Source organism: Triticum aestivum, chromosome 1D (genome assembly GCF_018294505.1).
Source record: "Triticum aestivum cultivar Chinese Spring chromosome 1D, IWGSC CS RefSeq v2.1, whole genome shotgun sequence".
NCBI classification, from domain to species: Eukaryota; Viridiplantae; Streptophyta; class Magnoliopsida; order Poales; family Poaceae; genus Triticum; species Triticum aestivum.
Window position 1 is genome coordinate 168,134,842 of NC_057796.1, and position 15,683 is coordinate 168,150,524.

Genomic DNA, 15,683 nt, shown 5'->3' on the forward strand with positions numbered 1-15,683 from the left:
CAAATGCAGAGGAAAGCCCGCAAGGACCAAAAAGTACCTGAACCAAATGCTATGGAAATCTTCAAGGACTATCACACCAGCAAGACAAAGGGCATGACTACACCAGTCAAAGCCGCTGTTGTAAGTCCTTAATCCTCATGCCTTTTAACTACTACTTACTCTGACTTGTGCCTTAAACTACATGGTTTGCAGCCAATGTCTATTACTCTTTTCAATTTATACACAATTGTCTTAGCGTATCATTGCACCTTACAAGGTTTAAAAGAGAGGAGTGATGTTCCTTTGATCTTGACCTGTAATCTAGTTCCGTGCTGGACTTTCCCACACAATGTTACAATTGCCTATTTGTCTATTCTCAGTTGTTTTGTGATATGAATGATGTCATACTATGCTTACCGTATTATAAACTTTGTCTCTTTATCCTTAGCTGTCAATACAATGTGAAGAAATAGACAATACATTAGCCATGGTACATGGTCATATGTTTGGAACCTGGTTTTATTATGTACTTTGCAGTAAAATACAACTAATATTTTACATGGGTTCACCAGAATAAGTTCTGTACATAGACCAAAGCTATTTTATTTGGTTTTGCTGCCTCCTTAATATCTTCTGTTCTGGTACTACTAATGTAAAAACTCAACTTTTCAGCAAGCTATGGAAAAAATGGTGGAACCGCCACCTTCTGAAGGTGGCGAGGCAACTATAACCGCAATGTCAGCTCTTGCTGCAGTGGGTCAGTACCTGTCCACTAACAGTGCCAAAAGCACGTTCCTGCATAATACTGGGTTGGTTGTTAAGGCAATCTCGTCCAAACTGCCTCATGATCAAGATATGCAAGCTCAAAACAATGTTATATCTGCGCTCCAGACACAAGTCCATTCCCTAACAGAGACCCTTTGTGAAACAAGGACAAACATTGTTCGATGTCGTCAAGATATGCATGGTTTTGAAACCAGACTATCAGACATTTGCTATGTTGTTCAGGAGCCTAGGAGAAATGAAGGCGAAGGTTATGGTGCTCCATCAGACAATACAACATGAAAACATAACAGTCAGGTCAAATGAACTGAGCTTCTGAACTTCTGGTGGTGCATTTATCTGCCAGACTGTTAACTTTTATGCCAACCTTCCTTTTGTTTTATAGTTGTAATTTGTTTTGTTGCGATATAAATTTTTTCTTAACGTCCAGCCACCGGCTGAAGAAAATAGCAAGCCATTTTTGTATAGTGTAGGGTGTTCCCTATATTTGCAATGGTGGCGATCTTTGATGCCCAGTGGATGTAATCTGTGCAATCGCCTTAATAGCCCAGCGTTAGTTTTGGGCTTATTTATTTCCTAGTCTTCTTTTTCCCTGGTTTGCTAGTGGCCTCAACAACCATGGGCCATATACGGACCATGGTAACCTTGACCCTGCTACAAGCCGTAGGATCCATGGGCCTCCTACGGGCCGTCTTTCAATGGGCCTCCAACATGGCCGTTGAATCGGTGGGCCTCGGGCCGTCAGATAAATGGGTCTACATTGGCTATAAACGAGCGTAATTGGTATCGGCCCAGCACAGTAACGGGCCGTTAACAGGCCGGAGGACAGCAAAGGCTTAATTCTGTCACAGGCATAACGGGTTGTTAATGGGCCAGAATATAGGACGGGCTAGAAATGGCGCAACGGGTTAACAGGCCAGAATGGGCCGACTCTTGCCACGGGCCGACTCTTGACACAGGCCGAATTTGGCCCATTAGGGGAATAGGCCAGTAACGGGCCGGAAGGAATCGAGGGCCGGAAAGGAGCCCAAGAACGTATGGGCCATCAGTAGGCCAAAAGCTAACACGCGCTGGAAATGGCCCATGTGAATCATGGGCCATTAATGGGTACAAAGAAATTTACTGTTCATTATGGGTTAGAGTCACCGTGGGCCTCTAAAGGGCCTAAAGATACGAAGGCCTCATATGGGCCGAAAGACGTCGTGGGCCATACATGGGCCGAAAGTGAAACGGGCTGGTGTTATATTCGACGGCCCACATGATGTTGTTGGGCCGATTTCGTGTAGGCCCTGACGGGCCGTGAGTTACCGAGCCGTAAAATGGGCTATTTGCGAAGAGACTGTTAACATGCTTTTCATGGTCCAGCCCGCTATCTTTTGACCAAGTCAAACGGGCCGGCCTTTGTAAGCTAAATGGGCCAGTGGTGGGCCGTCGCACATGTCGACATATCATAGGCGCCTATCTGACCCACTGATGAGCTGACACGTGTTTCCTCCGGCCAATCAGAATTTTACACGTGGAAATTTCCCATTGGTCCGGGCTGTTAACGGGTTATCGGATCAAAAACCGGACCCGATAGCTTAACGGCGTCCCGTTACGGTGGATGCCACGTGTCGGTCACCTTTGAGGAAAGCACTTCTATGACGCGCGATTTATCGTCATGGAAGTGGACACTTCCTGTTGGGGAATGTAGCAGAAATTCAAAAAATTTCTACGCATCACCAAGATCAATCTATGGAGTAATCTAGCAACGAGGGGAAGGGGAGTGCATCTACATACCCTTGTAGATCGCGATGCGGAAGCGTTGCAAGAACGCGGATGAGGGAGTCGTACTCGTAGCGATTCAGATCGCGGTTGATTCCGATCTAAGCACCGAAAGTACGGTGCCTCCGCGTTCAACACACGTGCAGCCCGGTGACGTCTCCCACGCCTTGATCCAGCAAGGAGAGAGGGAGAGGTTGGGGAAGACTCCATCCAGCAGCAATACGACGGCATGGTGGTGGTGGAGGAGCGTGGCAATCCCGCAGGGCTTCGCCAAGCACCGCGGGAGAGGAGAAGGAGGGAGAGGGGTAGGGCTGCGCCAAAAGGAGACGTTCTCATGTCTATGGCAGCCCCAAAACCTCAATATATATAGGGGAGGGGGAGGGCTGCGCCCCCATCTAGGGTTTCCCCCCTCAAGGGGTGCGGCCAGCCCTAGATGGGGCTTGGGGGGCGGCCAAAGGGGGGAGGAGTGCCTCCCAAGTCAAGTGGAGGCCCTCCCCCTTAGGGTTTCCCCTCTCCCATGCGCATGGGCCTTGGGGGGGCTGGTGCCCCTGGCCCATTAAGGCTAGGGCGCCACCTTACAGCCCATGCTACTTTATTGGACGTGGTGGAACATTTTCCGGACCCCTCCGGAATCCTCCGGAATCTTCTGGAAGCTTCCCGGTACAATACCGAAAAAACCCGAACTTTTCCCGGAACCCGAACAACAACTTTCCATATATAAATCTTTACCTCCGGACCATTCCGGAACTCCTCGTGACGTCCGGGATCTCATCCGGGACTCCAAACAACATTCGGTAACCACGTACATGCTTTCCCTATAACCCTAGCGTCATCGAACCTTAAGCGTGTAGACCCTACGGGTTCGGGAACCATGCAGACATGACCGAGACGTTCTCCGGTCAATAACCAACAGCGGGATCTGGATACCCATGTTGGCTCCCACATGTTCCACGATGATCTCATCGGATGAACCACGATGTCGGGGATTCAATCAATCCCGTATGCAATTCCCTTTGTCCATCGGTATGTTACTTGCCCGAGATTCGATCGTCGGTATCCCTATACCTTGTTCAATCTCGTTACCGGCAAGTCTCTTTACTCGTTCCGTAACTCACATCATCCCGTGATCAACTCCTTGGTCACATTGTGCACATAATGATGATGTCCTACCGAGTGGGCCCAGAGATACCTCTCCGTTTACACGGAGTGACAAATCCCAGTCTCGATTCGTGCCAACCCAACAGACACTTTCGGAGATACCCGTAGTGCACCTTTATAGCCACCCAGTTACGTTGTGACGTTTGGCACACCCAAAGCATTCCTACGGTATCCGGGAGTTGCACAATCTCATGGTCTAAGGAAGTGATACTTGACATTAGAAAAGCTCTGAGCAAACGAACTACACGATCTTGTGCTAGGCTTAGGATTGGGTCTTGTCCATCACATCATTCTCCTAATGATGTGATCCCGTTATCAACGACATCCAATGTCCATGGTCAGGAAACCGTAACCATCTATTGATCAACGAGCTAGTCAACTAGAGGCTTACTAGGGACATGGTGTTGTCTATGTATCCACACATGTATCTGAGTTTCCTATCAATACAATTCTAGCATGGATAATAAACGATTATCATGAACAAGGAAATATAATAATAACCTATTTATTATTGCCTCTAGGGCATATTTCCAACAGTCTCCCACTTGCACTAGAGTCAATAATCTAGTTCACATCACCATGTGATTAACACTGACAGGTCACATCACCATGTGACCAACACCCAAGAGTTTACTAGAGTCAACAATCTAGTTCACATCTCTATGTGATTAACACTCAATGAGTTCTGGTTTGATCATGTTATGCTTGTGAGAGAGGTTATTAGTCAACGGGTCTGAACCTTTCAGATTCGTGTGTGCTTTACGAATATCTATGTCATCTTTGTGGATGCTACCACGCGCTATTTGGAGCCATTTCAAATAATTGCTCTACTATACGAATCCGGTTTACTACTCAGAGTCATCCGGATTAGTGTCAAAGTTCGCATCGACGTAACCCTTTACGACGAACTCCTTTCCACCTCCATAATCGAGAAAATTCCTTAATCCACTAGGTACTAAGGATAAGTTCGACCGCTGTCATGAGATCCTTTCCCGGATCACCATTGTACCCTCTTGACCAACTCATGGCAAGGCACACTACATGTGCGGTACACAGCATAGCATACTATAGAGCCTACGTCTAAAGCATAGGGGACGACCTTCGTCCTTTCTCTATCTTCTGCTGTGGTCAGGTCTTGAGTCTCACTCAATACTCACACCTTGTAACACAGCCAAGAACTCCTTCTTTGCTGATCTATTTTGAACTCTTTCAAAATCATGTCAAGGTGTGCTGTCTTTTGAAAGTATCATCAGGCGTCTTGATCTATCTCTATGGATCTTGATGCCCAATATGTAAGTAGCTTTATCCAGGTCTTCCTTTGAAAAACTCCTTTCAAACAACCCTTTATGCTTTCCAGAAATTTTACATCATTTCGGATCAACAATATGTCATTCACATATACTTATCAGAAATGTTGTAGCGCTCCCACTCACTTTATTGTAAATACAAGTTTTTAACAAACTTTGTATAAACCCAAAAACTTTGATCATCTCATCAAAGCGTACATTCCAACTCCGAGATGCTTACTCCAGTCCTTAGAAGGATCGCTGGAGCTAGCATACCTTTTAGCATCCTTAGGATCGACAAAACCTTTCTGATTGTATCACATACAACCTTTCCTTACGAAAACTGGTAAGGAAACTTGTTTTGACATCCATCTGCCAGATTTCATAAATGTAGCTAATGCTAACATGATTCCGACGGACCTAAGCATCGCTACGGATGAGAAAAACTCATCGTAGTCAACTCCTTGAACTTGTGAAAATACTCTTTGCCACAAGTCGAGCTTCATAGACGGTAACATTACCGTCCACGTCCGTCTTCTTCTCAAAGATCCATTTATCTCGGATTTCATGGTTTCTAACCATTTGTCGGAATATGGGCCCACCATCGCTTCTCCATAGCTCGTAGGTTCAGTATTGTCCAACAACATGATATCTCAGACAGGATCACATACCACTCTGAAGTAGTGCGCATCCTCGTCGTCCTACGAGGTTTGGTAGTGACTTGATCCGAAGTTTCATGATCACTATCATAAGCTTCCACTTCAATTGGTGTAGGTGCCACAGGAACAACTTCCTGTGCCCTGCTACACACTAGTTGAAGTGACGGTTCAATAACCTTATCAAGTCTCCACCATTCTCCCACTCAATTCTTTCGAGAGAAACTTTTCCTCGAGAAAGGACCTGAAGCAATTACTTTTGCTTCCAGATCTGAAATAGGAGGTATACCCAGCTGTTTTGGGTTTTCTATGAAGATGTATTTATCCGCTTTGGGTTCGAGCTTATCAGCTTGAAACTTTTTCACATAAGCATCGCAGCCCCAAACTTTTAAGAAACGACAACTTAGGTTTCTCTAAACGGTGTCGTCTCAACGGAATTGCGTGGTGCCCCTTTTAAAGTGAATGCGGTTGTCTCTAATGCCTAACCCATAAACGACAGTGGTAATTTGATAAGAAACATCATGGTATGCACCATATCCAATAGGGTGCAGTTATGATGTTCGGACACACCATCACACTATGGTGTTCCAGGCGGTATTAATTGTGAAACACTTCCCACAATGTCTTAATTGTGTGCCAAACTCGTAACTCAGATATCTCTATGATCATATCATAGACATTTTATCCTCTTGTCACGACAATCTTCAACTTCACTCTGAAATTACTTGAACCTTTCAATAATTCAGACTTGTGTTTCATCAAGTAAATATACTCAGCATCTACTCAAATCATCTGTGAAGTAAGAACATAACGATATCCACTGCATGCCTCAGCACTCATTGGACTGCGTACATCAAAATGTATTACTTCCAATAAGTTGCTCTCTTGTTCCATCTTACTGAAAAAGAGGCCTTTCAGTCATCTTGCCCATGTGATATGATTTGCATGTCTCAAGTGATTCAAAATCAAGTGAGTCCAAACGATCCATCTGCATGGAGTTTCTTCATGCATATATACCAATAGACATGGTTCGCATGTCTCATTCATTTCAAAAACGAGTGAGTCCAAAGATCCATCTACATGGAGCTTCTTCATGCGTTCTATACCAATATGACTCAAGTGGCAGTGCCACAAGTATGTGGTACTATCATTACTATCTTATATCTTTTGGCATGAACATGTGTATCACTACGATCGAGATTCATTTTAGGTGCAAGACCATTGAAGGTATTATTCAAATAAACAGAGTAACCATTATTCTCCTTAAATGAATAACCGTTTTGCGATAAACATAATCCAATCATGTTCAACGCAAACACCAAATCTCGATAGTAGAGGGAGCATGCGATGCTTGATCACATCAACCTTGGAAACACTTCCAACGCACATCGTCATCTCACCTTTAGCTAGTCTCCATTTATTCCGCAGCTTTTATTTCGAGTTACTAACACTTAGCAACCGAACTGGTATCTAATACCCTGGTGCTGCTAGGAGTACTATTAAAGTACACATTCATATAACGTATATCCAATATACTTCTGTCGACCTTGCCTGCCTTCTCATCTACCAAGTATCTAGGGTAGTACTGCTTCAGTGACCGTTCCTCTCGTTACAGAAGCACTTAGTCTCAGGTTTGGGTTCAACCTTGGGATTCTTCACTAGAGCAGCAAACGACTTGCTGTTTCATGAAGTATCCCTTTTGCCCTTGCCCTTCTTAAACTAGTGGTTTTACTAACCATCAACAATTGATGCTCCTTCTTGATTTCTACTCTCGCGGTGTCAAACATCGCGAATAGCTCAAGGATCATCATAACTATCCTTGATATGTTATAGTTCATCACGAAGCTCTACTAGCTTGGTGGCAATGACTATGGAGAACTATCACTATCTCATCTGGGAGATTAACTCCCACTCGATTCAAGCGATTGTGGCACTCAGACAATCTGAGCACATGCTCAACGATTGAGCTTTTCTCCCTTAGTTTGCAGGCTTAAGAAACTTGTCAGAGGTCTCATACCTCTTGACGTGGGCACTAGTCTGAAATCCCAATTCCAGTCTTCGGAACATCTCACATGTTCTGCGACGTTTCAAAACGTCTTTGGTGCCACAATTCTAAACCGCACCGAACTATCACGTAGTTATCAAAACGTGTATGTCAGATGTTTTGTAACATCTACAGACGACGCTGAGGTTCAGCACACCGAGCGGTGCATTAAGGACATAAGCCTTCTGTGCAGTAATGAGGACAATCCTCAGTTTACGGACCCAGTCCGCATAATTGCTACTACCAACTTTCAACTAAATTTTCTCTAGGAACATATCTTAACCAGTAGAACTAAAGCGCAAGCTATGACATAATTTGCAAATACCTATTTGACTATGTTCATGATAATGAAGTTCATCTGATTATGAACTCCCACTCAGATAGACATCCCTCTAGTCATCTAAGTGAAACATGATCCGAGTTTAACTAGGCCGTGTCCGATCATCACGTGAGACGGACTAGTCAAGATCGGTGAACATCTCCATGTTGATCGTATCTTCTATACGACTCATGCTCGACCTTTCGATCCTCCGTGTTCCGAGGCCATGTCTGTACATGCTAGGCTCGTCAAGTCAACCTAAGTGTATTGCGTGTGTTCCGAGGCCATGTCTGTACATGCTAGGCTCGTCAACACCCGTTGTATTCGAACGTAAGAATCTATCACACCCGATCATCACGTGGTGCTTCGAAACGACGAACCTTCGCAACGGTGCACAGTTAGGGTGAACACTTTCTTGAAATTATTATAAGGGATCATCCTACTTGCTACCGTCGTTCTAAGCAAATAAGATGCATAACATGATAAACATCACATGCAATCAAATAGTGACATGATATGGCCAATATCATTTTGCTCCTTTGATCTCCATCTTCGGGGCACCATGATCATCTTTGTCACCGGCATGACACCATGATCTCCATCATCATGATCTCCATCATTGTGTCTTCATGAAGTTGTCACGCCAACGATTACTTCTACTTCTATGGCTAACGCGCTTAGCAATAAAGTAAAGTAATTTACATGGCGTTATTCAATGACACGCAGGTCATACAAAAATAAAGACAACTCCTATGGCTCCTGCCGGTTGTCATACTCACCGACATGCAAGTCGTGATTCCTATTACAAGAACATGATCAATCTCATACATCACATATATCATTCATCACATCCTTTTGGCCATATCACATCACAAGGCACATGCTGCAAAAACAAGTTAGACGTCCTCTAATTGTTGTTGCAAGTTTTTACGTGGCTTGTATATGTTTCTAGCAAGAACGTTTCTTACCTACGTAAGACCACAACGTGATATGCCAATTTCTATTTACCCTTCATAAGGACCCTTTTCATCGAATCCGTTCCGACTAAAGTGGGAGAGACAGACACCCGCTAGCCACCTTATGCAACTAGTGCATGTCAGTCGGTGGAACCTGTCTCACGTAAGCGTACGTGTAAGGTCGGTCCGGGCCGCTTCATCCCACAATGCCGCCGAAACAAGATAAGACTAGTAGCGGCAAGAAGAATTGACATAATCGACGCCCACAACTACTTTGTGTTCTACTCGTGCATAGAAACTACGCATAGACCTAGCTCATGATGCCACTGTTGGGGAACGTAGCAGAAATTCAAAAAATTTCTACGCATCACCAAGATCAATCTATGGAGTAATCTAGCAACGAGGGGAAGGGGAGTGCATCTACATACCCTTGTAGATCGCGATGCGGAAGCGTTGCAAGAACGCGGATGAGGGAGTCGTACTCGTAGCGATTCAGATCGCGGTTGATTCCGATCTAAGCACCGAAAGTACGGTGCCTCCGCGTTCAACACACGTGCAGCCCGGTGACGTCTCCCACGCCTTGATCCAGCAAGGAGAGAGGGAGAGGTTGGGGAAGACTCCATCCAGCAGCAATACGACGGCATGGTGGTGGTGGAGGAGCGTGGCAATCCCGCAGGGCTTCGCCAAGCACCGCGGGAGAGGAGAAGGAGGGAGAGGGGTAGGGCTGCGCCAAAAGGAGACGTTCTCATGTCTATGGCAGCCCCAAAACCTCAATATATATAGGGGAGGGGGAGGGCTGCGCCCCCATCTAGGGTTTCCCCCCTCAAGGGGTGCGGCCAGCCCTAGATGGGGCTTGGGGGGCGGCCAAAGGGGGGAGGAGTGCCTCCCAAGTCAAGTGGAGGCCCTCCCCCTTAGGGTTTCCCCTCTCCCATGCGCATGGGCCTTGGGGGGGGCTGGTGCCCCTGGCCCATTAAGGCTAGGGCGCCACCTTACAGCCCATGCTACTTTATTGGACGTGGTGGAACATTTTCCGGACCTCCGGACCCCTCCGGAATCCTCCGGAATCTTCTGGAAGCTTCCCGGTACAATACCGAAAAAACCCGAACTTTTCCCGGAACCCGAACAACAACTTTCCATATATAAATCTTTACCTCCGGACCATTCCGGAACTCCTCGTGACGTCCGGGATCTCATCCGGGACTCCGAACAACATTCGGTAACCACGTACATGCTTTCCCTATAACCCTAGCGTCATCGAACCTTAAGCGTGTAGACCCTACGGGTTCGGGAACCATGCAGACATGACCGAGACGTTCTCCGGTCAATAACCAACAGCGGGATCTGGATACCCATGTTGGCTCCCACATGTTCCACGATGATCTCATCGGATGAACCACGAAGTCGGGGATTCAATCAATCCCGTATGCAATTCCCTTTGTCCATCGGTATGTTACTTGCCCGAGATTCGATCGTCGGTATCCCTATACCTTGTTCAATCTCGTTACTGGCAAGTCTCTTTACTCGTTCCGTAACTCACATCATCCCGTGATCAACTCCTTGGTCACATTGTGCACATAATGATGATGTCCTACCGAGTGGGCCCAGAGATACCTCTCCGTTTACACGGAGTGACAAATCCCAGTCTCGATTCGTGCCAACCCAACAGACACTTTCGGAGATACCCGTAGTGCACCTTTATAGCCACCCAGTTACGTTGTGACGTTTGGCACACCCAAAGCATTCCTACGGTATCCGGGATTTGCACAATCTCATGGTCTAAGGAAGTGATGCTTGACATTAGAAAAGCTATGAGCAAACGAACTACACGATCTTGTGCTAGGCTTAGGATTGGGTCTTGTCCATCACATCATTCTCCTAATGATGTGATCCCGTTATCAACGACATCCAATGTCCATGGTCAGGAAACCGTAACCATCTATTGATCAACGAGCTAGTCAACTAGAGGCTTACTAGGGACATGGTGTTGTCTATGTATCCACACATGTATCTGAGTTTCCTATCAATACAATTCTAGCATGGATAATAAACGATTATCATGAACAAGGAAATATAATAATAATCTATTTATTATTGCCTCTAGGGCATATTTCCAACACTTCCGTGATGATAATTTTGGTAATGTCATGGAACACTTCTGCGACAACACAGGTATGACTATCTTGATTCTGTCATAAAATTGTCATGGATGTACATGCATGATAGAAAACGTGACCTACTGTGACAAACACGTATCATCACGGAAGTGTCTTTTTTTGTAGTGTATGTACATTCCACACAGTCAATCCAAGGAATACGTTTCCGTTCTTATGTACATCCCACACAGTGAGTCCAGGGAAAACGTTTCTGTTCATATGTACATCCCACACAGTCAATCCAGGGAAAGCGTTTCCGTTCGTATATACATCTAACACAATTTTGTGTATAGCCTCGTGTGTGATAGGCGTAACTATCACACATGCTCTGCTTCGGTTGACCGTTTGCTTTTATTCAACTACATCACACACAATTTGATGAAGAAAACTGTATGGCATTGGGCTATATATCCATCACAAGCGATTTTACTGCTAGAACCATTTGCAAAGTCCCATGACCCATTTAGCAGGTTTATTAGTTTATAATTAATAATTCCAGTATTACGCAAATTCACATTTCATATCAGGCACATAAATATATTTTAACATCACAGTACGATAGCTACCTGCAAACAGCACAATACAACATATAGCTAGTTCACCTTCATAAGAACAATATTAGAACAATATATTCATTTCCCTAATCGAGATCATCCAGGCTCGTCTTATCCACCTCTCCTTTCAGTTCAGTAAGAACCTGTTTTGCACTGGCCAACTGGGAAAGTGCCTCCTCCTTCGCCAACACCATCTTAGCAAAGTCTAATTAAAAAAAATCTGAGCTCATTCTCCATCTTCCTCTTTTTATCCCACATCTTCAAATATTCTTCAGCATTGACAACACTTCCTCTACGCCTACCTCTTTTCTCTTCCTCATACATGTTCCAGAGCTTTTGCTAGGCACATCTTCAAAGACTGTGGCCACTCTTGATCAACCCACTCTAGGTAAGAACACTTCCTTTCATCCTATAATATTTAAAACTAGATCAGTAACAATTACAGGGGAAATGGGTTTCTAGCAACATAGAAAATCACCAAATACATATTTTGAAAAACTGAAGAAACAGGTTAATTAATTATGACGTATCTTCTAAAAAAGATCAATGTGTAAATGAATTAATTTCTACTGAGACAACAACCAAATTCTGAAACATCAAAAGCTATAATTAACTACAACAACGCTACAAGTTCTTAGTCATGTACTATAAATAACAAATTGAACATTTTATGGGGAAGCTAAATATAACTGCAACATCATAGAAATAGTGTTTGGATGACAACAAATTGATACTAACAGGTGTGTACATGCACAAATTTAGTAACATAGAACTAATAGCACTAAGGCCGTCCACTGTGTATGCTAAAACCGGTGTAAAGACAACTGTTGCTACATTTGGCACTGATGCCCTGCACAGGTGAGTCGATGCAGCGGAAAAAAATTTAGGGACCCGGACTCCGGGATACCTAGTTGCTCCGGCGCCGAGTTCCTTCGTGCCATAAAGATTTAGTATTTTACTGCTTGGTTGCTCGGATGTGTGGACCAACGTTGCCTGCACAAACTGCTGAAGCGGTGCCAAATAATTTTCTAATGGCACCGCTGATGAGATGGCAATATTTTTAGATACTAGGTACAAACTGTGACACTGTCTTAACATCCAGAATAACATAGCACAGTGACAGTGTCTGAATCACATCTAACAAATGATTTGTAAAAACGAAAGTGAGGCTAACCTTCTCTGCACATGCTAGAAATTTCTTCCCACTGTCCACAGATTCAAACGCAACTAGCTTCACGCATGGAGATTGATGGTGACAACGAGCAGCCAGATCTTCAGCCACCCCACTCCATACGTTGCAACTGATGGTCCTAGGGAGCTACAAGAGGAAGAAATGACTCAAATCAACCGACATGCTAAAATCCTCCATTCCAAGTCATAATCCGCGCGAGAGAAGAGAGGCATACCCGGGTGGTGAAGGAGTCGTCGTCGTCGGAGGAACCGCTTGGGAGGTCATTGAAGAAGACCATGGCGACCCCGGTGGTAGGATGCGAGACGGCGAGAGCGAGGAAGCAACCGAGGAAGCGGCTATAGCTTCGGAAGGAAGGAAGGAGGAAATAGGGGAAATGTGACTTGTGGTTGGGGAGAAAAGGGGGTGGGGAAGGGGGGCGTAGATATTTTGGCGGTAGGACAATTTTTTTGAAATGTGGAGGGAAACTTTATGCGCGGTGCCGCTGGACACCATTTACTTTGAATGATTGTGTGCGTCGCAAACGATTCTTCTGCTTTACGTGCATGGGATGAGTTTGATAATTCAAATTTTGGTGAAAATTTCCCTAGGTACTGTCCTCATCCACGTCATTGCATAATTTAACATCGCTTGCTAATTTGGGCACACAAAAGAGCGTACAACACACAGACCACACTTACTGAATCGAGCAACTTTAGTAATTAAGCAGAGCCAGTTGACCTAAACATTGCTCTAACAAAAGACCAGCATTAAAAACAAAGCCTAAGTACGCATAATTTTAACAAAGCCGCCACCGCACTGGCCTATGCATCGCCCGTGTGAGATTAGACATAGATGACTTGTCTTGGCGACATGGCGCCGCTGGTGGACTCCACGTCCCCCCTGCTGAAGTCGACAGCGATGTCGTCCTTGTCCTCGGTGCCGCCCTCAAGGTTGTAGTGCTCATAGTAGTGGCTGCGCCAGAGCTCGCGTTGGTACTCCACGGCCGATTCCTCGATGGACAGACTCTTCTCTACCTCGACCTCGGCCACGCGCAACTCCTCCTCCCGGCGCTCCTCGATCGCCGCCGCCTCCTGCATCTCCAGCTCTCGCTCGGCGATCTCATGAGGAAGCAGGTGCTCCATGGCCACCGCCGCCTTTTTGGACGTGGGTTGCATGCTGGATTCCGAGGTGGCCTAGAATATCTTGGCATGTACGTTCTCGATCTTGGCGTGGATGGCCTCGACCCGGGCCATGGCGACATCGACAGCACAGACGACAGCTTGAGCGCTCTCAATGTTTGCAATCGCCATTGGAGCAGCTGCTGCAGCCATCTCGGCTGCTGCAACTGCCCTGTCGGCTGCCGCAGATGCCCTCTCAGTGAATGAGGACGCGCTCAATGTGGATGAGGCGACCCTCTCAGCATAGGCAGCGGCGCTCTCGGCGCCGGCAGCGGCGCTCGGGGAGGACGCGGCCACCGTAAGGGCCATCACGAAGCGTTTCCACGACGTCATTTTTGCAAGAAGGGGGTGCGGGAATGGGGATCGGTATTCGTGGATTCGGGGGTTGCCGGCACTAGAGCAGACGAGCTGGCGAAGCTTAAGGAGGAACACTTAAATATACCCATGAATTTTCATCGCAAACGATTCCAACAAAACAACTGTGTGTGATGTTGTTGATATTTTTTATTAGCTGTGAAAGACGAATTTGGAGTGAAGTGGCAACGAATGGTGTTTTATATGTACGAGAAAATTTGTAGTACTAATACAACTCCCATTTGAAAATTCCAGGGGTCATTTGACATTTTAAGACATTTAAGTGTTTTTCTAGCCATTTAATGACCGCAATTCAAATTCAAACTACATGTACTTGGAACAGCTAAACATAGCGGTTTGAAAAGTCATATTTGTGTACTTGTGTGTGAGTTAGTTCCATGTGCAGTAAATTGGAAGGAATTTTCAAACATATTGGTCTCACGACTATGACACAAAGCATTGAGTGCCATGGCATTTAAATTCCAAAAAGTTAAAAAAAGATCAGAAACACATGAAACCTTGCTTGAAGTAATGTCATGCTACCAAGATGATGTGGTAAAAAAATTGGCATTTTTGATGAAAGTTTGGACACACACCCCTCACAACCAGAGCAACTCACTAGAAGGCTCGTGGTTCCGAGAGGGAACAATGCATGTTTGATGACGAACGGGAGATAGATACCTCTTACGGCCTTCAAAAATTTTCTACAGTTAACGTGCACTAATACAACTGTCATTTGAAAATTTGGAAAATTCCAAGGGTCATTTGACCTTTTAATGACATTTAACTAACGCGCTCAATGGCTAACCATAACGGTTTGAAAATCATATTTGTGTACTTGTGTGCGAGTTAATTCCATGTGCAATAAATTGGAAGGAATGTTCAAATATATTGGTGTCATGGCCTGGACACAAGCATCGAGTACCATGACATTTAAATTCAAAAAAATTAAAAAAAGATCAAAAACACATGAAATCTTGCTTGACGTAATGTCATGCCACCAAGATGATGTGGTAAAAAAATTGGCCTCTTTGACGAAAGTTTGGACACACCCCTCACAAACCAGAGCAACTAACTAGAAGGCTCGTGGTTCTGAGAGGGAACAATGAATGTTTCATGACGAACAGGAGATAGCTTCCTCTTATGGGATTCAATTTTTTTCTAAAGTTAACGTGCACTAATACAACTTTCATGTGAAAATTTGAAAAATTCTAGGGGTTATTTAACCTTTTAAAGACATTTAAGTGATTTTCTAGCCATTTAATGACCGTAATTCAAATTTGAACTACATATACATGCAACGGCTAACCATAATGGTTTGAAAAATC